Below are 25,512 nucleotides of genomic sequence, written 5' to 3' on the forward strand. Positions count from 1 at the left end.
CAGAACAGCACTAGGTAATTGTTTAGTGAGAGTCATTTCTGTCTGTATGAGCATGCTCAAAATCAGTCTGACATGCAACTAGATAAGCCAAGGCATATGATATTTTTATTATCCTCATGTCAGTCTAAATGGCATTGCAAGAAAGATGCTGAGCATCAAGAATATTGCAGTCATGAGAAAGGATGACATTCCCAGTCCTAAGAGCAAATCAGCTGCAGGGCCTCTGCATTACAGAAAAGGGAAATGCAGCCACAGCAGTGTTTCTCATTAAAGCCACGGCCCTAAGAATAGCTATTTACCATAATTTATTTTGGAGAGGAAATAGATCAATAACTCAGAAACTTCTATTTGCTGTCTTTCATGTCTCCCATTCAGTTTGTAAAAGTACTTATTAACCTGAAGCTTTTTAATAGAAACAAAATTAAAAAAACAAAACCAATCAGACAAACAAACAAAGAAAAAAACCAAATAAAGAAGGAAAAAAAGCACACACAATTTTACACAACTTTATTTTCAGCAATCCAGAGGGGGGATCTGTCAAGGGAAACATCTGGTTTGAGCTCAGGAAAGGCACGTGCTAAGCATGAGTGGAGCTCTTCAGTGTCACGTGACTGAAATGCTCTGGTTCAGTTATGTGACATTTAACAGTCCTTGAACACAACACAACACTCACATTGGTGCACACAAACACAGAGATGGCAACTGGGGTGCTCATAATGGGGAAGAGAACGTATACATTTTCTTTTCTTATATATCAAAAACAACCCAGTAGAAAAGAAAAAGGACTTGAAAAGAGAAAAGAAAGCAGAGTTACACACAAAGAAATTGCCAATAGAGCTGAGATAAAAGTACAAGTTGTCCTTTCTCCTCTGGCAGCTCCTTCTTCCATTATTAACAGAGAAGAATCAGAGCAGGCATAAAACATGGTCACGTAAGATCACTGTATGCTACACCTCATGGTGCAAGTTACACCTAAACCTGGCGACTGTCTCAGCTTTCTCAGTACAAGCCAGACCTTTTCTCTTCCTATTTTAAAGACATCACTGGGCCATTTACAGAAGCATGAGTCCTGCATGACCTCAGCTGCTACAGTCCCTCTTCTGTTTTGTATAATAAAATTTATGTACCCAGGCCATCTGCTATTCTAGCAAGTGAAAATTTTAGGAAGAAGCATAGCAAAAAGGTGCTTGAGAGAGAAATTTCACATCATGTGCAGGAGTGCAATTTATTCTTTGAATGCTGGAAACTGCACACAGGGAGTTACTGCTAGAAGAGCCCCAGGCATGAAAGCAAGAGAACAGGAAGAGTAGACGTAAAGTTGATTCCTTGCTTTTTGCAATAACAATAAGAAATCAAAGCAGATACCATGAGAAACTGGAGCTACCTTGAGGACAAGGTAGATTCCTCACAGGTACCATGTCTGGGATGAACAGCACCTCTTGATCCTCAACCTTCTGGTGATTCACCACCCTTTACCCATCTGGCTGTCCCCTTGCAGGGCTGGCAGAGGTGCACACACACAGTGCCTCAGGCAAAGCCCAGTATTATACTGCAGGAGCTTCATCAGTGATTTGAACTTAGACCCAGGATGCTGTGGGAGAAGATTTCCTTTCACTGATTCCAGGACAGTGATGATCTCTGAAAAAGAGGCAGAGCAGGCAGCTGGCAGGGACTCTTTCCTAAACAGGTATTGCAATATCTCCTACACATGAGAGACCCAAACATACTCTTCCCAGTTCAGGCCCTGGTCTACCTGCCTCTGTTTGAAGAGAAGGACTTCTTACCTTCAGCATCTGAAGGCCCTATGCCATTCCTGAACAAAACCAAAATGTTTGTTGCTCCAGTACAAGTATATCCTGAAAAGCCACAGTTTAGATTTTTCATGTTGAGTTGAGGTCACTAAACCATCAGGTCCAGTCCAAAACCTGTGAAGTAATAATAAAGAGATCCTTAAAGGCTTTCACTTGGTCTAGAATGAATTACATGTTGCTATATATGGTAGAAAGCTATTGTACAAAAAAACAAAGAATTACTCCCTGCAAGAAGACTTTTGTTCTAGTCACCTGATTTCCTGGACCTTCTCAACCAGTTCAGATTCACCAGCTTGCAAAAGATGTGAGGCAAAGACTTTCTCTGCACAGCTCTGACTGTCCTGTGCCCACAGACAAACCCTGCCAGGGCTCTCAGGCACACCACGCAGATTCCCAGTTCTGTCAGGTGTCTGGCTGACACTGAATTTCTGGCTGTGGAGCCTTCTCAGAGCCTCTGCATTTGAAAAAAAATATTTTGAATTGCTCAGTTGCTAAAATAAACACTTCCTCTCACCTCCCCAATATTCACTAAAATGGAAATTGGACTAAAGCCTGGTATTATGTATGATGTACAAAAAGGAAAGCAGATTTCTGAAATCATTACACATCCTCCTTTTGAAGTGCTATGCCTTATTTCACACCACAGTCAAAAGTATTCTCCTGCTTCAATTTTCAAGAGTAGGTTTGCCAGTTTAGATACAATTGCAGTCTATATTAAGTAGGAGAAAAAAGGAGAGGAGAATATATACTTATTTGTTCTTTTGCTTTCAGCTTATTACTGGTTCAATGTGACTGACTTCAGCATCTCATATGTGATTTTATGCAATAGACCTTTTATTTTATTTCAGCTGCTCCATATTTGGGCTACATTTGTGATGTATTTGATGGAAAAAAATTGTAAGAACACATGTGTGTTCACATTTGCATACATACATATTTGTATGAATGCTGCTCCCCACCTATTATTATTCTAAACTTATGAAGAGGAAGAACAAATGTTTGGATTTTTCTGTGATCCTATAGTAATGTCAAAGTTTAGCCCCAGACAGCAGCCAAAGCCCAGGCAGCTGCTTGCTTATGGCAACCCCAGGGAGATCCTGGGGAGAATCAGAAGGGTAAAAGATAGGAGACTTGTGGGTTGAGATAAATGCAGCTTAACAGGAAAAGACACACCCATAAGTAAAATAAAACAGGGGATTAATTCACTGCTTCTTATGGGTACGCAGGTGTTCAGCCATCTCCAGGAGAGCAGGGTCCCATCACACTTAATGGTTACTTGGGAAGAGAAACACCCTCACTCCAAACATTCCCCCTTTTCTCCTTCTTCTTCCCACTTTACATCCTGAGCATAATGTCAGATGGTCTGGAATGTTCCTTTGGTCAGTTGGGATCACTTGTCCCATCTGTTTCTCCTCCCAGTCTCCCATGCATCACCAAGATCCTCACCAGCATGGCAGCAGGAAAAGCAGAAAAGGCCTTGGCTCTGTGTAAGCCCTGCTCAGGGCTTAATAACAAAAACCCCTCTATATTATCAAGCCTGTGTTCAGCACATATCCAGAACATTACCCCATACCAGCCCCTGTGAAAGAAATTACCCCAGCTGAAACCAGCACAAGTAGTTAGAGCTACTGCAATGGCAAATAAAATAGAGGGTGCAGTCCTTTTACACATCATATCTATCTCTGACTGTTGTATGAGCACAAAAATAGCAGCTACTGAAAAACAATTGCCTTTTCAGCTATGAACAAGGCTATTTTGTGTGTAGCCAGGGCTCAGCACTCTCTGCACAACAGGCAACAGTTTCCTCTTCCTACAGGTTTGGTCTTTGTCAGCACAGGCCTCCTGCAAGACTAACATTGTTAGGGATATTTTTAAAGGTTGGGAGGAGAGGTTCAGTTCACTGGCTCATTCCTCTCTGCTCTACTGCTCATTTCTATGCCTTGCCCACTTCCCTCCTACCAGTCTGAACTTCAATAGGACTTCATCAGCCCAAGATTTTGTCCCTCACCCCAATGGCTAATTTAAAAAAAAAAAAAAAAAAGGCAAGCAGATTCACAAACTGCAATGGATCTGCTCCACTTTCTAGTACAACAAAGCAGACTGCTATCAGAGCTGTTCCTTGGAGTACACACACAAAGGGGCAGAAACACACCTGGTTTTACAAGGTTTTCCCCCATCTGGGAGAGGAAGCTGTGGGAGCTGTGTGTGCAGGTGGGTTTGTCAGGGCAGGGAAGTCCCACAGGAATGTTTGCCCATGACTCCTCACAGAGATGCTGCAGGACTGACTGCTATGCAGCACAGATTGGTCCATGTTCCTGCTGACAGGCCAGAACCACCAGAGGGTCTCTGCAGTCCCAACTCACCTTGGCAGAAGAGCTAAAGGAAGCTAAGGGAGAAAGGCTCACCACACATCAGTGTCTGGCTGATAAGAAAACAGTCCAGATTTGTTCAGGTAGCTCTTATTCCCCACTGTGAAGTGTAGGCAGACAGAGGTGTACAAAGCAGTGTAAAATATGCCTGGGAGGAAAGACTTTGCACTCGCTCTCTCTGCTTGCATCAGCACAGACATGTGAGCAGCACAGAGCTGACCATCAGAGACATCACTCTCCAGTGTCTGTGAGGGTGTACCACACATATCAGCTACAGGTACAGCCTTACACCTGTCCCAGGGTGTAACTCTCCCAGTGTCTGATTCATGTGAGGTGGTTTGGTTTCTCTTTCTAAAAGCCAGGCTCTGGAAGTATATGATATAGATCAGCTTCTGTTTTCAGTTCTTGTAAGTACAGGTTCTGTTTTGTTTGGAAGGTAGCTCTATCTGCAGTGTGAATGATGGGGAGGGGAAAACAGCAGCCAGGTACTGTTAAGTGTGGGACAAAACTGGGAACAGGATCTCCCTGTTGGGTGATGCTGTTGGAGAAGCCTGATGACCAGTCTGCCCCTTTTCCCCCAGGCTGCTCCTTCCCATTGTAAGTAAATCCCCACTTTTTCAGGAACCAATCTGAGGAGTATGGTTTTTTCCAGCTCCCAAAAGGAGGACATCACATGCAGAATCTATTCAGACCTAAAGGATGAACAGAGTGGATGTGCAGGTGATGTGGCTGAGAGAATCTGCCTGGAAGTGAAAGATTGGGATGCCTTTTTTGAGAAGGACAAGGTCTAACTAAAAGGATGGGCTGTGTTCCAGCTGGGGAAGCCAGACTCACAGAAATCACAACATCATGCAGAGTTCTACATACACACACATGCAAAAATACACACACTCCATTCCATTCCATTCCATTCCATTCCATTCCATTCCATTCCATTCCATTCCATTCCTCCACTCCATTTTTTTTTTTTTTTAGGGAGGAGGGAAGCAAAAGCTAAGAAAGGTTGTAGGCCTGAAACTATTGTAATAATAATCTGTAGTAGAGAGTGCTGCTTTTGTCCACATCTGTTTGTCCACTGGTACCATTCAGTAAAGAGAAATGTTTATAGTATTTATAATATTTTAAAGAAACAACTGTTATTTGAATGTATCAGAAGGCAAGTTCATTATGTGATTAACTGCTTACCTTAGTTACATGTTTTGGTGTGTGAGGACTATGCCTGAATCCTTGGGAAATAGGCAGAGAATATGGACTTGTCAATGCTAAAAAAACTCCTCAGTTTTAGGCAACAGGAGAAGTCAAACAACCCAACAAAAGTATTGAAAATTAAATAGCAAAGTTGAGCCTAATTTAGCTTAATTTGAAAGTGGTTTTCCACCTTTCTTCATTACAAATATACAGTGTATATCCTAATCCAATGCCTGGACTTTAAAAAGGCTGTTGGCAAATTAAAGACATTTCAGGGAAGTTTCATTCAAAAATGATTCCTGAAACTGTGCCAGATAGATTAAGTTAAACTCAGCCTATTTATTTTATCAAAGAAAGACTTTGTAGATAGTTGATTTGAGCAGGGGCACACTTACAGGGAATGGAAGAGGACTAAGGTGGGTGGAGCCCACTTTCCCAAGCACTGACTGCTTCATGGGACCTCATGCATGCCCAGAAGGACACTGGGCCACTCCACACACCTGAACATGGGCAGCTGCTTCCTGGTCCTGGGAACCAGGAAAGAAGCTCCTGGACAGAGAAACAGCATAGACTGTGGACCCACGTTCCACTGTAGCAAAAGCCAGCAGATAGTCTGGAGACAGAAAATTTTAGACCAGAAAGTTTTCCAACACAAGTGGCAACATGCTACTGGAGCAGCATACTTGCAATCATACTGGATTTTCTATCCTTTTATAATCATAAATCAGGCTCAGGTTTCTTTCACTAAAGGTACAAGCACAGTCAGACAAAAAGTACTTAAATGAAAATCTTTGGTGTCTGTGATGCAGAAACTCAGCACAAAGGGTTGTTCTGATCTGTGCAGCCTGTGGGTCTGAAGCATTCCTTCATAACAGCACAGGCAGGCACAGCCAGGACAACATGCAGCATATGACCAGAAAGAATAATTTATTCTCTGTGATACAGGATGAATAGATTTTCACACCATTCAGACCCATTTTTTTAAACCACCTACCATATGCCAGGAACTGGAGAGCAGTGTGCAGAGCAAGTCTGCATCTGCTTCCTCCTTCATGCTGTGCATGCTTTTCATAAAAGTCCTTCCCTGGAAAGCAGCAGAAGGCATCGCCAGCAGAACTTCCCAGGGTCTGGGTAAACCCCCTGCAGGGGATGGACAGTGGTGGGAAGCCAGTGTAAACACGCAAGAAAGAGCTGCAAGACCATGGCATAAGTGATGATGCCTAAGCACCTTCCAGCACAACCATGACAGGGAAAGCTGACAAAGATGAACACCTTTAAAAATGAGAAGAAAATGTTCATTTTGATAATTCTCCTGTGTGGGAATAATTAAGTGTGAGGCTTCACTATGAGCTAGTTCTGTGTCCACCAGATCTTTCTCTCACTGCTTGGAAGCATGTTTTAAGAAGAGGAGATCCTGCAAGTTGTGCAAAGGTCAGCTTTTATTACAGGACTATTTACTGTGCAAACTATATTAAATTGTAGTCTCATAAACAATACTTACAACTCTCACCTTTTTCTTGCCTGGAGTATTTATCCAACTTTATCCAGGTCTCTGCTCAGGGTCAACTGGAAGCCATCAGACCGTTAGATTGCTTTGTTTATTCAGCTTTTAAATTTCTTTAGCTTTTATCTCATGCCATTGGGCCTTATGTCCAACAATTTTCACAGGGTGCTTGCAGTCAAAACTGACACACTTGTACATGTCATAGCTGTTTTGAATAATGATGGTATAAATACTATGCTTATAGACACTAGCTCGCTTGTAAAAGTACTTCAAATTTTACTAAGAAGCTGCCACCTCACTAGTGTTTTTTATAAAGCGATGATGGTATTACTACAGCATCAGCAAAAGAACTGTCACATCATTCACAGCATTCACACTTAGTTCAGGTGACTAATTCTAAACTATAAATACTTCAAGATCAATTCATCACAGACTTCCAAGCACCTTGTCTCTGATGCTACAGCCTATTTCCCCTGGCACTTCCATAACATCAGTGAATGGGAAACTCATCACCCAATAAACTCGGTAATTATTCGTCTGCTTACTACTTAAGTGCATTAGTATTGCCACACAATAGATAGGATTAGGTCATCAAGTTTGCTTTCTGTGTCTGGCGTTGCATGTATGACAGGGTTTCTTTTCCAAACAAAAGGCTGTTTGTCAGTGTTACTGTTGCTCTAACGCATGTAAAGCCAACTGTATAAATAGAGCAGTATTTCTGTAACCACCTCACTGCTCTGTGGTGCTCTGAAGCTCAGAGGAGATGGCCCTCTCTCAGCTCCTAGGCTGCATCTACTGAGACAGCAATTCAAGCTGGAAAGAACGGCCTGGCTTGTCACTTGTCATCCAGAAAGTATTTGAGGAGAGTATATCATATTATTGTGTTGTAATTTGTTCAGCTAAGTTTCTGAGCACCAAGACAGCCAGATGATTAATTCCACTACTTTGTGGTTTGTTTTTTTTTTAAAGGAGAAGCAGAGGGGAGGGAAGCCCCCTGGCACTGGGTTCTGGCACAGCAGGCTGAGCCCCAGCACAGCAGTTGGGATTGTTGACCCAGTGAATGTGCCCAAAGATCCTTTTCAGCCACACAAAACAGTTCAGTTTTGCCATTAGCATATCAGAGGTGGAGCAGTGGTGGGAAATGGCACGGGCAACAAAGCTGGGAGCTCGGAGTCTTTGTCTGACTGCAGCTTAGGGAGGCAGGAAAGAAATTATAATTGGCCATTGGCCGTGCAGTGACAGACAGATGTTGACATTTTTCTCCCTTGGCTGATCAAACCCCACCCTCATCCCAAGGTCTGCAGGAATGTTGATGGCTGCCCCATTCAGGCAGACAGCTTTCTGCCCACTCTCCAGAGTGACAGGACCAGCATTAGTATGGTGTAACCTGCATCAAGAAAATTGAGATGGTGAGAGAAATTGCCTCTGATTTGTTTTTTTCTGTTTTATTTATTTTTGTCACACTGTAAATCAGATCTAAAATAAGGTCTTAATTCCAATTCAAAAGCACAGGCCACATACATCAGTTAAATGCTACATCCTAGATCACCTTTGAACCAATGCAATATCTATGGAAAGAAGTCAACCTGCCTTAGACGGCCTTCCTTTGCTTCCTTGCCAGAAAGAGATGTTTTAGGGCCCAAAAACTACACAAGGGTTCCCACTCCCATACACTGTAAAAATCCCAGAGGAAGAGGTTCATGAGCTGAGGCAGGCTGGCGTCTGCCCTGCTGCTTTCAGCCCCACTCATCTTCCCTCCCCTGGCAGCAGCCATGAAAGCAGCACTGATTCTGCTTCCTCCTGACCTGACCACACACAACTCTGGGACAGGAAGGAGGCCAGATCTGAAAGAGGTGACATTTCTTTTGACTCAGCAATAAAGTCAGCCTGCATGCTCAAAGGGCAACTTTTCCACTTGTTGCCCGAATCACAGACCGATTCCTGGAGGCAGAGCATCTGCCAGTTCATTGCACATCAGACCTTCCCTAGAGCCAAGCAATATTTTTTTTTCTGGCATCGAGCTTAGTTGCACTAAGCAACTTTTTGAATATCGCTTTTGATTATCAAATCTATCACTTTTTTGTACAAAGAGAGTCTGTCCACCTCCATTGCTGTTATTCTGAAAACGTTTCTCTACGCAACAGCTCTTGCTTCTGCAGCAGCACTGGGGCAACACATGAGGACAGCATGTAGCCATGAGCACTGCACAGGAAACCTCTGTGAATGCCTGGCAGTGTTGTGAAGACAACTCCAGCTAATCAGAGCTAAGATCAATACTTGCCCAGCTCCAAATCACTCACAGTGTCCTAATGACCCCAGCAGGGAGGAGTGAAGTGCAGATGCCAGTGTCCATGGCAAAGGGTGGCCAAGCTTTGTGTACTGCTGAAACAGAGAAATTTCCTCTGAAGTCATCACCCTTCTACTCTCCTTCATCAAATGAGCTTCCCACAGGCTTGGCTTTCACCCAGCTTTTGGCTTTTTCCAGTGACAAATCAGGATTTCATAAGGTTTTGTTTCTGCTTTGAAAGGCCATCATGAAGCCTGTACCTAAAGCATCTGTTTAGAAAATGCAAATGAGGGCAATGAGTCTATTAAATGCTGTCTAGATGCAGACTGGAGCAGAGATTGTCAAGTCTGCATTTCAAATCAACAGCTGATCTTGGATTTAGATTTTAATGCAGTCATATTTGGCTCCTTATAAGATCAAAGACCCTGTCTGTCCCCAGCCAGTCCAATGAGGAGGATGCTCATGCTGGGCATGTTTCCTCATGAGTGGAAAAAACCTGGGCCTGCAGAAAGGGTCCTTTACACTGTTCTGTACTTCAAAGCCAATTGACTCACCCAGCCTGGACAAAGCAACCACATAGAGTGGTTGCTAACTCAAAGCTCTGCTAACTCTTGCCTCAGGCCAGGTTGAGCTGCTTCAGAGGCTTAGAGAAGGCTTAAGTGGCCCCTAACACCCAGGGGTAGGGGGATCAGAGCTGTCAGCACGCAGTTCAGCTCCTAGCTCAGCAGTTACTGGCCTCTTGGGAGGGTCTTGAGATTCAGGGTTGGGGTCCAAACCTACATACAGCTTCAAAGATATGTGCACAGTTGTTAAGTCCTTCATTTGTTTACAGATATAATGCACTAAGTGAATATAAAACTAGATTTCAATATGTTGGATAAATTATTTATGGCAAATCCATTGAACATTCATGTAGTTCCTAGTAATTAGCCTAGCAAACCAAAGTGCAGAGGATATGAAGAGTCATCATTCTTTTGCCATGTCCCAAAGGAAACACACAAGCATAGAGCATAGATCTAAAATGCACATCTCTTTACATGTACCTCTACAGTCACAGCTTGGAAATGAGTTTTTATTTGCTTCAGATGTACAGGGTTTTCAGAGCAGATTATTCTGTTTTATGCTTGTTTCTTGCCCTTTTATTAGGGTTTTGCAATGTGAACATTTCTCCAAGGAGGTTTTACTGTGTGGTAATTGTTCAGCTCTTTCTACATCAGAATACAAGCTCTGTGGCCAAAAGGCCCCTTCTCAGCCCATCCAAATCTTGTGCTGGATCAGACTTAATGCTTCTTATCTCATTATAATGGCTAAAATATGTCTTGCTCTATTCTATAGCCATGAGGGTTATCAGATCCTCAGCCCCAGTCACTCATTACAAGAGGCTCCTAGCTGTTACATGGGTGCAAATTCGGCCTTGCAGGATTTTGGCTGTGGAGAAAAGGGATGGGAAGGAAAGAGCAGTTTGACTCAAACACCACAGAGTAATATGTAGACTCAGGAAGGAGTGGGAAGCTTGAAAGTTAACCTGATTTTCAATGGCTATTATATCTAAATCAGAGTTAGATTTCAGCTGTGATGGAGCCTGTTATAATGAGGAACATAATCCCCTTCACCACTGCTGACCCAGAAAGGGGTATTTGAAGACAACACCCCATTTTCCATTTAAACTCATAGAGTTCAGTCTAGGTTATATTCTGTGTTGGGATGGGAATATTTGTATTTACACAGTTTATAGATTAAGTTATTGCATTTAGAAAAGTAAAGTAAACAAGCTTTAAAAGTTTCAACAAGTAACCTTTAGGATCCAGCAATTTTAAAGTGAATCATACAATTCAAATTAGCAATTATGGTGGTGTGACACCTAAATGTAAGTTTTGCAAGAGATTTAGAGCTGCCTTCTGTTCACATTACTAAGCTAAATTTACAGTCAAGCAATCCAAACTCCTCTATACAGACTCAGATACTGCAGCATCTATTTGTTTTTTTCTCAAAACAAGTCTGAGAACTGGACAAAAAGACGGCAAGAAAAACTTTTAAAATTATCTTGTGACCGCTGAAATTAGTGCACCTTCATTTTACACCTATAGCCATGCAGGGAAAGAATACCTTACTAATTACTTACTATTTACTAATTAAAAATGCTGTGCTCTTCACATTTTCGTGTCAAGGTTGTGTTATGACCCTATATTCTTTGCAAAGGTCACTTTGCTGCAAAATAATTAAAAATAATATTTTCTATTGAGGATAACAGAAACATTAATAGCTGGCTTCATTTGAATTCAGATTAAGGACATGTCTGATTTTTAAATAAGCAGGTGCTAAAGAAACCCCCAGATCAGATCCTGTGCCTTTATGTAATTTCTTATACTTGCTAAGAGGGGGCCTTGAAGATCATTTGAAATGTGGCTGTTTTTCCAGGGCTCACCTCAGTCATGCAGGACTCCCTGCTGCTGCTGTGTGCACACCCAGACCTGACCTCCTGTGGTCTATCTCTCCTCACCATTGGTATTACAGAATCTCCTACTTATGGGGGAGGGCCTGGGGGGAGGGTCTCTTTGTGGAACTTTTCATAGGACTGGTCTTGGCAAGCCCTCCAGCAAATGCTCGATTTTGACAAGGAGCTGGCTTGATTGTCCATCCATCCATTGTCTCCCTCTCTGCCCCGCAGCAGATGATTTAGGATTTCAAGCACAGCCATCAGCAATCAGGATGAAAAATGTACAGAGCTGTTCCTTTTTAAAATGACCACCTCAATATGCATTTTCACAGCATGAAAGTTCATTTTTAGCACAGGATGTGATCTGTTGCTTAAAAAGCCTTGCTCAATCTACACCCCTCATTTTCCTTGTTCATGGACACGCAGCACAGGGAGTTGAAATACCTTAACAAACAGTGCTGGAGGGTAGAAAGGCAGTGAGTACATTAACATGGGACAGAACACTTGCTATACTTGATAATCAATGCCCAAAGGCTGGTGGAAGACAGCTAAATTATCACATATGAAATTCCCATCTCCCTGGAGATCAGTTTTTCTGCTGAGGAGGTAGGAATGGAACAGTCACACTTTGAAGCATTTCTGATACATACATGGATGAGACCAAAATCTGCACAGGGAGGACTCCTGCAGCAGAAGGATGAGGTCCTCACAGAATACACTGAGTTGGAACAAGCCCACAAGGATCATCAAGTCCAACTCTTAAGTGAGAGGCCTATATGGGCATCAAACCCACAATGTTGGTGTTATCAGCACCATGCTATAACCAACTGAACTAAATATTTCCACTGCCAGGAACAAGAAAGATATGATGGCTCAAGAGGAGAGATCCAAACAGCCCTTCTCAGCCCCATGATGCTTTGACCCTCAGCTAAAAGGTCTCCAGAACTGAGCTGCTGAAATGGTGTGATGGTGGGAGGAGAGAGGTCTTGGTTTGCATCCAATCCACTGGTCAGCCTTTCTCTGAGGGGTTCCTGCTTTACAGACATCAGCCCTGATCTGAACCACACTGGTCACCAGTGATGGTGACCAGTTTTCTTATCTTGTCTGAGCAGCATTTTTCCCCTCTCAGTTTGCATCATCTTTACATACATCTGCAACAGAGATTTTTGAGACCATAATGTGAACTGCAAAAACCACAGTCTGCTGGAGAAAGAAATCCCTGCCAGCATAACTGCATTATTCCCCATTTGGCCAAATGGTTGAGGAAGTGAGAGCTTGTTCTCATTTTGACAGACATTCTGCAGATGCCTTGATGAGGATAGGATGACACATAAACCTTGCTCTAGCTCCATTCTGAGATCCCAGGCAAGAAGAAAGCTGCCTCATGTGATTGGTGAAGCAAAGAGCACATCCAGATTCACTTGTCTTCATGAAAGCATCTGCTAGAAAATACATGCAGAACTGAACCTCAGACATGAAAAAATATTTTTAAAAGTTTGTGGACAAATGCCATACGTTCCTTAATGGCATTTGTCTGTTAGTAACTCCTGGAATAAAAAATGTTTTCATTCTCAGTTTCAGCATTTTCTTCCTCCCTTTTGAGTCAACAGGAACTGAACCTATAAGTCAAAATAGCTTTCTGTCTCCAAACAGACTGAGTCAGTACCATGGTTTAAAGAGATAGGGGAATGCTAGTGACTGTTATGAAGCAAGATAGAATTTCTGACAAAAATGGGTTGAAGAGTCACAAAACAAAACTTCAAAGTTCATCTTCACTTAAAGAAAGTGTTACTGCTGTTTGAATCAACTGGGGTGCTTCCACGGCCAATACTGCTGTAACAACCTTTGTCCTTAAAGATGTAAAATGCTTTATCACTTCGCAAGCTCTTGCACATCACTACTGCAGTAGCAAAATAAATGTGCCTTGGTAGTTTGTAATATTAGCTCCCCCCTTCATTAAAAGATGGCTTTTTTCAAACAAACCTGCCTCCTGCCATATACATTTGAATCTGCTGTGGATGTGGCAAATGCATTCACACACGTGCATTGCAGTGTCATCTGTGTCTGTGCGTAGCCATGCTTGTGACATGCAACAGAAGGGACTTTGCCAACACCCAAAGCATGGCTGCTCAAGGGTCTACACAGCTCTTCAGAGAGAGGGTAATTTTGACACAGATCCAGCAGACTGTGGAGTCAGTTTGTGTCTTGCTCATTCCAGTGTGTAAAACGGCCCAGAGGAGCTGTGCCAGAGGCAGCAGCCCATGCTGGGACAATGCTTATGGGATTGGTGTCAGCAGCTCTTGGCAGCCAGCACAGCTGTGCCTAGGGCTGGCCTCGCAGAAATCACATTTCTATGGCCTCAGCTCACTGCAGAAAATAGGCTAGTTAGGTCAACCTTAAAAATGAGGTGGAACTTAGCAGTGAAAGCTATATCTATTGCACAACAAGAATATTCAAAGAAGCAGTTTGGAATTTGGGCTAAAAGTATTTCTTTTTCTCAACTTTACATATTTTCTTTTATTTACTCACTGACAAACTTCTCTGGAAAGCCAGTCACCCCTAAAAATATTAAATATTGAAAAAACATGAGAGATCAGGTTCATTTGGAATCAGAAGAAATAAGGGCAACCATGCTACTATGAGTGAACTTGGGGCAGTCAATGACAACCAGGATTACTTTGATTCTGACTCCTTGTGCCTTGCTCTGCTCACTGAGCAAACCAGAAAAGCAGCATCAGTCTACCCCATAATCTCAGAGATCGAGAGTGAAAAACCAGCCAGGAGACTGAGCCCACTGCTCCTTCCCTGACAGCAGTGTGGCAGCAGTCCTGGACTCCTGAGTGAAGAGGCTTTTAGAACAGATCTAAAAAGATCCTTTTTAGCCAGGTGGGAAAGATTCCAGAAGAGCTCCCCATTGCCTTCTGTTCATGACCATACTCCAGAACTGTATTCTCCTTTCCCCAGAAGTACAATCTAATTTTATCAGTGCTGAAAGAATTCACAGCTGGTTTAGATCTAAGGACCTCACGATGTGTTTGGAAGTCAGACAAGATACTCAGGGGAAAAAAAAAAGGAAAAAGAGAAAAAACAAACCAACGGTGGTGAGAAGAGCCATCCAGACATCCAGAAGCAGCAGAAATGTTTAGGATGCCTTTTTGATGAACAGACTGCAGCCTGGCAAGGCTTCAAACAACTGCCCAAGGGCCGTGGCAATTCCTCTGTCTGCATAAATAATGTCACCTTACACTGCAAAAAGAAACCTCAGCCATTTTGATATTATTCAAAAAAAAGGACCACATACCACTTTAAAAAGAAACTTCCAGGATGGAAACATTTTTGGAGCTCCATGTTGATTACCTAATTGCACTTTGAGTGATCGAATATATCAGAAATTTAAAATTTGACATTTTTTCATTATTTATTGTATCTACTTTTCTTTGGTGCCATTAGGTTAGGCAATTAAACAAAATAGTTTATCATGAGATTTCAATCAGTTTTTCTCTCAGGTTCTCATGCATTATTTTGAAGTGCTTAGCTTGTAAACACTCCAGGGTAATATTTATTTGTTTAAAAGTACTTTCATAAAACCCTGGAATGCTTAGTTAACCTTAGATCATTTATGAACAAACAAACATCCTCAGACTATGTCATCTTCCATATATATTATGGTTTAATCCTGTACTTAAAAGTGATTTTATATAGTCATATGATCCTTCAAATGCTTCCACTATTTTTTTTTTCTTGCTAACCAACACAGAGAGGTCACTTCTCTTCCTTTGCAGTCACTTTTTCATAGAATCCACTTCCCGCTTTCCATTTATTTTTCATAATAGTGGTTTCATCCACAGGCATATGTTTGTTATAGAAACAAATCTCTCCACTGTTGGTAACCAGAAATGGCGCTGAAAGACAGTTGTGGCGGAAGAGTTTCCTGTCAGAAAATAGGTACAGCTTTAGCAGCAACCACTACTGCACACTGGCTTTGAAGTGTTTCAGTTTTGTTTGCTTTTTTTATCTTTTCTTCATCTTTATTTATTCCATCAGAGCGCTCAGCTGTCAGAGAGAGCAGCAGGCTTATGTCCATGAGGGCTGCCACCATGGCTGGGCTTTTATCTGTGGGTGCTTTTATCTTGCACTATGGTCAATCCTTCCTGAGTTTGTCAGCTTGTGGGTAGATATCTTCTGGACAGATCCTTTGTGTCCTAACATATCCTTGTCCACTGCTGCTGGCTTCTCGTGATGCCAAAAGGTTTTGGGAGCAAAATTATGGAGGGATTTAACAGGCAAAAATTGTCCAATGAAGGTGCTGCTGCTGCTGCTGTGCAAGGACGAAGGCCAAAGGCTGCAGCAGTGTCAGCGCGTGGGTGTTTGGGTGTTGCCACTGATGTTTTGGTGAAGCAGACACACACTCTCTGCCTTTCTGTTCTATTGGAATGAGGATTGATTTCCTCCTGAAACTGCTCTAATGCAAAGTGGTGCTTACCTGAGAAAGCCTCATTCATAAACTGTGGGTGGGTAACGGAGGACAGGAGTAAGACCTGGTTTTTGCCCCATAGAGAGAAGGCCCTTACAGCTTGGCTTTGTTCTGCACTGAACAAGAGGAGCAGAACACATGTGGCCTTCATTAGTGATGCTCCTTTGAAATGCCTCCAAGTCCTTGGGTTGTAACTTTAGCACACAAAGGGGTGGGGGAGTGAGGAAGGGAGAAGGGAACGAGGGAAGAATGAGGCTGCTGGAGTTATCCCCCTGAAATCCACACATTGGACACACTTTCTGTTTTTTCCTTCCCCCCTCCTTTCTTTCTTGTTCTTTCCTCTTTCTCTCCCCACAGGCACAGGATTTTTCTTTAACATCTGAACTGGGAAAATATATTAATTTTTTTTTTAAATCCACTGCTTTTCTGTCAAAGCAAAACCAAGATGAATAATCTCTTATAAATTATAAGCACTAAATTACAGAGTGAAACAGTTATCATTTCATTGCTCTTTATGCATATGCGCCTGTGTATAGGTCTTGCCTGTTTTGTGGTCACATGAAGCCTGTGAGTCTCCAGTTTTTTAAACTCCAGGCTGGAGTTTAAAAAATATTTTTGAGGGAGTGGTTAGAGAGCATGCAGGAGAGTGGGGACTGATCTGGGAAGCTGGAGTAATGGGTGTTGATCTCTGCTCACACGGAACCATATCACAGAGCTGCAGCCTGATCAACTGCCTGCCCTCCAACTGCATGGTGCTTCCTCATGCTTTAAAACTGTACACCTCTGCTCCTTCCCAGGAGCTAATGAAGAAGGAAGTAGTTTAGAAACAGCCATATTAATTCTACTTATGTTAATGTTCCATGATTTTGCCCATTTATTACTTAGATTTGAATTTTAACTCTCTTAAATTCACATCTACACACACGTGGCTTTCCATATCAGAAATTAGCTAGAAACTCATGAAAACTAAAGAATATTAGCAGAAGAATAACCAACATCAAATACAAAGTGCCTCCTTTAAACCCAGGGGCAATTGAGATTCCACCCTGCAGCCTGAGGGAAATGGGAATATTTCACAGCACTGAGAAAATGACATCCACATTTCTAGTACTGACAGGCTGCCTAAGTATCCCTTTAACTACTGAGTGAGTTTGGGAACATCACTGTCTTCAACTGGCCAGATGAAAGGGGTGAACCTCTCTCTCACACACATCCACCCATTTTTCCATTTGTGCTCCCTCCCCAGGGAGTCTGAATTTCCCAGGTAATGGACATTCATGTGAGAAGTACCACAGCTCTATCAAACAGGCTGAAATAAAAAGGTGCTGACATGGGAAAGGCTCAATTGTCTAAGTGCAGGAAGGCAACAGCCCAGGCCTGCATCAGAAACAGCTGCACCTTCATGGCAGGGCCAGAGGAGACCATCAGATCAGTCTGCAGGAAAAACTTCCCTCTGAGGTTTTCACCGTAAGTGTTGAAACAGATATTTCTGCCCAGCTGCAAACCACGGTTGATGCTCACAGGACTGTGTGCTCAGAGCTGTGGGTATTATATTATATATTACCACTTAATACCAGGGGTATAAAAACCACTAGTATTAGCAGCTGTAAGCAGAGGGGTTGGTGCCAGGGCTTCTCCACATGCTCAGACCCAGAAGGTATTTTGCCTCTGTAGTCCTTTTCGTCTTTTTCCTTTCCACTGCTGCTGTAACACCCAGTGATATACCAAGGGTCTTGTAGTATCTCTGTTACCAAAAGCACAGTCCAAACACTGTTTAACAAACGAGGCTTGTACAACAGAATGAGTGCTATACATAGCTATGAGCAACTATACTTAGCTGGAAAATGCTTCTCTCCTTGCCTACATAAGGATTTGCCATTCAGCATCCACATGAGGCTGTATCATTCAAAAATATGGTTCAGCTTAGCATATAGAAATGTTGGGGCCTTCAGCTAAATTGTGTGGTGTCAAAGGGGATTGTTGGCAAATGCTGCTTAAGTCCAGCTGTATTTGCCCAGAACTGTGTACAGACCTGGCCTGTCCTCTGCTTTCTCTTGGGCACAGAGCAGAGGCGCTCCACATTAAGACAGAACTGAGCAAGAGCTTCATCAGCCTTCACAGGGCATCTTGCTGACTGCAAAACAATCTTGGGAAATGTCAGAAAGTGCCAGTGGGGTGCAGGAGTGAATGGTACAGGGTATTTCATTCCTACAATATGTTAATGCAGAAAAAAAAAGAATACTTTGTTTGTCTTCATTAAGCATAAGCACTCACAGGCTAGGCCTCCAGGAGTTGCCTCCTCTTATTCCTCTTTCTGTAAATGGTAATAAAATGCAGGAAAGTATTACTGTCCCTGTGACCCACAAACTGTTTTCTACAGATTGAAATGCTGAAAACCCAGTAACATTAAGGTGGGCAGATAACTTAAAAAAAAAAAAACCCAAACAACTTAGAAGAATGGGTGTGGCGTTTTGAAGCATGATTATGACGAATTACATATTTTAGGAAAACAGCCTCAGTCTAATCTTCCAGCAAGTTCACAGCCAGGCAGCTCTCCCAGTTCATAACCAGGAGATCAGAATCAAGCTCAGGACGGTAATTTCTGTAACACTTGACATTCTAGTAATGACTACAAAAAGGGAACTTAACCCTTTTGTCTCTATACTTCTACAGATATATTTGCTGTGTAACTATTGCACTCCATTCATAGCTCTTTCTAAAAGCTTGGGCTCACTCTTGCTCCTGTAGCTCTTTAAATACTCATTTATGTCAGAAAAACAGCTCTGAACAATACAGGGCTTGCTTCTTATCTCACCTTCCCCAGTCTAATCCTGTTATAATGCTATTGGCTTCAATATTCACAGCCTTGATTAATGCCACTGTGAATAAGATAAAATCAGACCCCATGTTGTTCTGTGAGAAGACATAAAAATAGTTGAGGACAACCAATTAAAATCTTACATTCAAGTACAGAACTAGAATTTCCTTTATTCTAAGTAGTCAAAAGGTTGGCCTAGGTAAATGCTAATTACCAAATTGATAAAATGGATAATTATCAATACACACATGAAAGTCAGCAAACAGATTAATACAAGCTCAATGTGTATGATGCCATTTTATTTCTGACCATGTCACAAATGGCCACAGATACAACTCCATGTTCATTTTGGAGATGTCTCCATAGACCATAGAGGCATTCCTTGCTGCTCAGTGGCAGGTAAAATGTGCCACATAAAACAGTGCTGTGCTCCCACTGTGCAGTGAGAGATTCTGCTGTCCAAGTGACCCACTTCCTGATGCACACATGCTCCTGTAAAAACCCTGTGTGTTTTCCAAGAGCCTCCTGATGCAAAGACAATCAGCTTTGGTGAGCAAGGGCTTAAAATGTTTAAAATTCAGAGGTTATAAAGTAGTTCAGCATTTCAGTCTCTCTTTGGGAGTAAAGCTGCAAACCATTCTTTTGATTCCTGTTCATTCCTGTTGTATGTAAAATAAACTAATCAAAACGGAAAATGTATATTAAAAAAAGCTATAATAGCAAGAACTTAAAAGCTAAATAATATATATTTGTTACAAAGGTTCACAAAGTAAATCTGCCAGTGTTGTTGCAAACTGTGCTGCTTACCATACAGCTTTTTTTCCCCTTCTACTTTGGATCATATCTGCAGCGTGCAGAGGTACACTTTAGATTAGCATGCACTGAGTGATGAATCACATTATATTTCAGAAGAGCACATATTTTTTGAGCTATGTCCATGTTCTGTTTGTATCGGAATATCAATGCTGTCATTTCTTTCCTGTGTTATTTTGAATATTTCTGTTGTGCATGGAGACTAGAAATTATAGATGCAGGCATAGATTTTTTTTCCTAAGCTAAATAAACATTTTAGATCAGTTCAACATTTGGTTTCAGGTTTCAAGTTCAAACTTGTTCTTATGTTATCCATATGTTTGCTCATTCTTCACAATAGGAATTTTCTATAAACAATATAAATTTCTTTCATAAATTCTCTGATCTAAATTTTTGTAATATGATCACTGTTTTCAGATGTCAGATGGAAGGTACATTATTTTCAGAAAGTAAAGGCTTAGCATATTCTAAAACTTCAGCAATTGATCATGTCTCAAGTGGGAAATCTGAATATTGTTAAGTAAGTGCTTTACAAAAATTTCTTCTCTCTATAATGAGGCTGTTTATTGTTGACACAGAAAATTGTACCTTTCTTCAGGCATTTCAGAGTCACTGATTTTTACTACACAGTTCATGATATGCCTAACATATATCCAATGTTCATTAGCCTCAAAAAAAATGCATTTTTATTAAGCATTTTGAGACCTACTTATAGAAAGACTGCTACAAAAGAGCCTGGAATTAATAACAATAAGCCACAAGTACCAAATAATCATTCAGATTTTACCATCCTAGCCATGAACATAGGAATAGCATATCTAATTAATTCATTGTTTTTTATATTTCCATTGTATTACCCATGCTGACTTTTCCTCCATGATAAAACAATCTCAGTCTTTCCAGTGTCTCTTCATTTGGACTGTAAATGTTTTTTCTGTCTTGCCTCTGCGCCTTTCTTCCTCTTCCCCTTCTGCAGAGTCGTTTCTGCCCCAGGACCAAGCAAGGTGTCGCAGCTGTAGCCACTGCTAAGTCCAAGCCCCACAATATTGTCCCATCATGATTTCAGCTCCCCAAGTAGCTGTACTGAATTTATACAGCTTTAAAGGCCTAGCTTTTAACATGCCACACTGCATGACAAATTGGAGCAAGCCTCTAGAGAAGGAAATGTGAATTTACAAAGACGTGATTGAAGGTGTGGAAAGGCTGGGCACATGCAGGCACCTCTCCTTCTCCTCTCTGCATCTCTGAGGGGGATGCCAGATGAACACACATATAGCTGCTCCCATAGCTGCTTCCCAGGAAAACACCCCAAATGTACAGAATGATAGACTGGGGAAGATGATGCTGAAGGTGAGGAGTGATGGTTTGCTATGGTCTTGGGCTTGGTTCTCACTGACACTAAAAGGGACCTGTCATACCCCGAGTCTGAGCCTTGGAGAAGGTCAGCAGAATGCCAAGGTTTTGCATGCATGGCAGAGCTGAAAGGGAATAGAGATATTGTGAGGGGGAGCAAACATGAATGTGATGAGGCTCTGCACTGTTTGCCTTTACAATGGACTGTCAACAGTGAGTATACATACACAGACACTAACAGGCTATTTTCTAATACTGCTCAGAAATCACCCTTCAATATTCCTGCTTTAAATTGTCTTTAAATGTGGGAAAGAAAATCTGTCTCCTGGCTGTAAGTTTGTTAACCCTAACATTGCTAACCTCTCGCTCTCCAAGGGCTGTGGGGTTTCACCCCCGGATTGGGATGACCCCAAAAGATGGAAAAGTCCCTCCTCCAACCCGTGCCTTCGAAGAAAGACTCAGTAGTCTTCTGTTGTCTGTTCTCAAGGTTGTTTATTGTTGGTTATCTACAAGATTCTTCTCCCTGAACTGCTGTGGCCCGTTCAGCAGCTCAGACAAAGGCACTCTCTGCCCTCTCAGGGGGCTGGTGCTATCTTTTATATCATATATTACGTACTACATGTTTATACTTTTTCTCCAATGCCTACTATCTATATTGAATGGTGACTTTCTACTCTAAACCAATCTGTAAGTGCTAACATCACCAAAGACATGGAGGTTAGGAAGGAGAAAGAAAGAGGACAGGGCACACCCAAGTCCCTCCATCTTAGAACTCCTTACCCCCATGTACAAAACTTGGACCCCTGCGTACAAGGCTTAAAACCCCCCTGTACAGCACTCAGAAATCCTACCCTTTACTTCGTGACTACTTCTACTATACTATCTGAACTTTTGTGTGTGTGGCTTGTAATTCTTCATACAGAGTTAGTAACTTGCTCCACGGGCTAAGATCAAAACCCCAAGAGTGTCTTTGGCTGCATGCCAGGGTCTCAGAGCCCCCTGCCAGCGGCTCTGGCCATCCAGAACACCCAGAGGAGAATCCTGGGTTCCGATAAAGGGCAGTTAAAAATACAAGCCCTGCAGGATTGACTGGAGCGTGAGAATTTAAGGATCCCATATCTATGATAAAAATCTACTTATTTACAAGATGCTTATAGTGCTTGATTTTCTTGAAGACAGCAGGAGTAAAAGAGCACAAGACCTTCTCTCTCCTTGCTGTACCAAGGGTCTTTCATAGTCAGTGCTCTGTCTAAAAGCCACCTGCATCTTCCTCTAGGTGATAGTGCCAGGCCATGTTTTCTATGCTCAGTGATGCTGCCTTCTCTTTCTAGCACTAGCCTTCTCTTTCTAGTCTGCTGCTTCATCTTCTTTCATTCCTTCCCATTTACTCATGAATCACCATTAAGCAGCAGCATATGCTGTAGAGGTGTCATTGCTTTGGACTGTGTTCTTGTGCTGGGGCAGAGAGCACACTGGTTTCTACTGCCTTGTAACACAATGACTTTATAAACTGTTCCTTTGCACCATTCTAAAGTACAAGGGTTGCACCTGTCCACTTGCATTTTTCCCTGAGGTTCAGTGTAAATCAGCAACTCCTTCCCAGATTTTGACATCCCTGGATAAGCAAATGAAATGTCTTGCTGCTTTCCTATGCAACCTGTACTGCAAACAGTGTTTATTCTGATAACAAGCTGCAAAGTGCAGGACTGTGTTGTCATAATTGGAACCTCAGAAAGTAGAGGAACTCTGGCATTTTGACCTTTTCAAGATGCTGCTCACACCCATAGGCTGGTTCTTCTGGACTACTTTTTGCCTCTCTTCTAATTAGTCTTCTGTGCTGTGTTGCAAAGCAACAAATAAGACATTGCTTCTTTGCTGGTCACATTTTACCTGACTGGTTACTGCCATTTGGCATCATAAAAAAGAAGTACAAAAAACCTAGAATCTACACTGGATATGTTCATTATATTTAATGATAAATTTTACTTTGGATGTTCTAGAAACTCCAGTCTTGTAACAACAACTGCGCATAAAGATCCTTCCCCTATGTAAGCGATAGTAATTTTTATTTACAGAGTGTACCTTGGAGGAAAATATTTCCTTCTTTTCCATTTCTCTCTCTCTTTCATTAAAGGCCACTGAAGACAAAAAGGCTAAAATGTTTGAAAGGGACCTGTGTCAGTCTCCTTTTAATGAATAGTGCAGTCTCCTTTGTGTTAAGACAATTTCAATTATGCAGTAATTAGTCAAGCTTCAGTAAATTCTCAGCTCTCCTAAGTGAGGCAATGGTGCAACATCACAGGCAGTGATTTTCTGATCCCTGAGAATTTCATTTGGATAAGTAACTCAAAATAAAAGGTCTCACAAGTGTTGAAGGCTAGTTCTGCAGCAGCATGTTCAGAACCCACATACATTCCTTTCCCTGAAAATCTAGCAAACATCATGGCAGAAATGCTTATGCGAGTACCAAACTGCAAACAAATACTCTTAATATTGGCAGAACACAGATTCTACGTTTGGAATTGATAGCAGGCACACAAGAAACATGATTCCAGATGTTAGGGCTATGCAGTGAGAGAAACAGAAGTGTAGCATGAATGTCCACATCCAGTCAAATCAGCTCCAAACTGCACTGCATAGTGGCAACAGAGTACTTGAAATTTTTGGATTGAAGATGAAGAAATTCTGGGGGGGGGGAAGAAAAAAATCTGCAATCATGAATAAAGAGATTTAATATAAATAAAGGCTAATTTGGTGATATGAAGGTTTTAAGAGCAGCTGAATAAAGCCATGATTCTAAAATGCTCTCCTTCACATTTTAATTAGATAAGGTTTAATATCAAACAGAAATGAAAGACAGTGATTCACTATGACTTACAGGGAGGTAATGTAGACTATGTTCAGAGTTAGCCCAAAGTACAGAGTATGTATCTTGTCAAAGGCTCAATGTTTGGGCTAAAGATGCTTCAGAGCAAGAGGTTCAGCACAAATTTGTAAGTGCTGAAAACCTCCAAGCATTTCCAAAGTGATTCTGAGCCATGGCAGCCCAAGTCTATGACGATCAGCAGCTGTGGCTATTTTGTGAGTGCTTTTATGACAACACCTTGCCATTCATATGAGAACTGAAATTGAAACTTTCTGTTTTAAAGGCCCTTTCAACCTGAGTGATAAAATCCCATAAGAAAAAAAACAATCTGGTACAGAAAATCTGAGTTCTTAAGACTTGTAGGGTGTTTATTCAGCATTCTGGGATGTTTTCACAGTGAAAAATCAGTTGCCCTGATGCAATGCATAAAAGATAGAAAGTACCCAAGACTGAAGTAGCCAAGAAATTTCCAACTCCAAAACACACCTTGGCTGTATTTCATCCATTCTTGCACCCAACAGTTAGAGGCAACAGGGATCCTGCATACAGAACAACCAAAAATTGGCAGCAATAGCTGGAACATGTAAGAGGAGGGGCTGCCAGAGTCACCCATGGTGCCAGCAACCTCACAGAAAATGTGCCTGTGCCAGAGGCATCCTGCTGGGCTACACCTGTTGCATCAATACAGCAAGACTCTGTTCCCAGAGGTGCCAGAGCCCAATCACTTATGGCCAGTGAATGGAAGAAGACAGAGCAAATTGTAGACAAACCAAAACAAGTGGGAAAGAGCTGAAATGTGTTTTGTGGGCCAATGTAACCAATAATGAATGAATGGACAGCACAGACTTCATGTCTATAAGAGATGAAGGTCCTTACAGACCCTGAGAATAAAGCATAATACACAACCTCATAAAAGGTTGTATATAACATGGCAAAAGTCAAGAACAGTAGCCATATTGGTCCCCATATTTGGAAGAAGCTCACAAGAAATAAATGCAGCAAGTCTGTACAGGCAAGGAACAGTCCTCCCCCCTTATTTTCCACTTGCAGGGATACCTGCAGTGGTCTGGTACATACAGAGCATCCTAATCCCTCTCTGCAAAACCAATACATTGTCTTAGCTGTGAAGTGTATCTAATAACTCTGAGACAGTAAATGCTACTGTCTCCCTGTTGCCCTCCCTCCAAATTATCTCTCTTCTTTCTCTTCCTCTCCCACTCTCACAGCCACATGGTCCCACCATATCTTCATGCCAGCTTTGGGGCTCACTGGACCTTCCATAACCCAGTCCAATTCATTTGCACAGTAAAAACTTGCCCAGATGGATTATGTTGGAAGGAAAGAGGGAACTGATGAGCTAACTCAAATCGCAGACAGTTGAGCTAGATTCAAGTCAGGGGAAGCGACAGAATCATTAGGATGAGAGCAGAATTTGCCATTTTTGACAGTGGGAGGTAAAGTTCAGTTCACTCTCTCTCCTGAAAGCATCAGATAACCCACATGAAGTAATTGAGTAACACTCAACTCTAAAACTCAACCACTGCCTCCACTTTGAGCAAGGAGCTTACTTACCTTGGGTTTCTTCTCCATAT

General features: G+C 41.9%; 1 long non-coding RNA gene across 2 annotated transcripts in view; it reads right to left on the minus strand.

Annotated features, from left to right (window-relative positions):
• Positions 1–511: 511 nt before the first annotated feature.
• The window catches only part of LOC119704253, a 29,977-nt gene continuing 4,976 nt past the window's right edge, over positions 512–25,512 (minus strand). The window contains exons 1-3 of one of the 2 annotated variants that reach the window (XR_005257888.1): positions 2,064–2,231; positions 1,785–1,925; positions 512–1,638 (exon numbers count right to left, since the gene is read on the minus strand). This is a non-coding gene — a long non-coding RNA (uncharacterized LOC119704253). Of the gene's footprint in view, positions 1,639–1,784; positions 1,926–2,063; positions 2,232–25,512 lie in introns of those variants that run through there. The other variant, XR_005257889.1, reaches the window with a different exon arrangement.

This window comes from Motacilla alba, chromosome 1 (assembly GCF_015832195.1).
Source record: "Motacilla alba alba isolate MOTALB_02 chromosome 1, Motacilla_alba_V1.0_pri, whole genome shotgun sequence".
Lineage (NCBI taxonomy): Eukaryota > Metazoa > Chordata > Aves > Passeriformes > Motacillidae > Motacilla > Motacilla alba.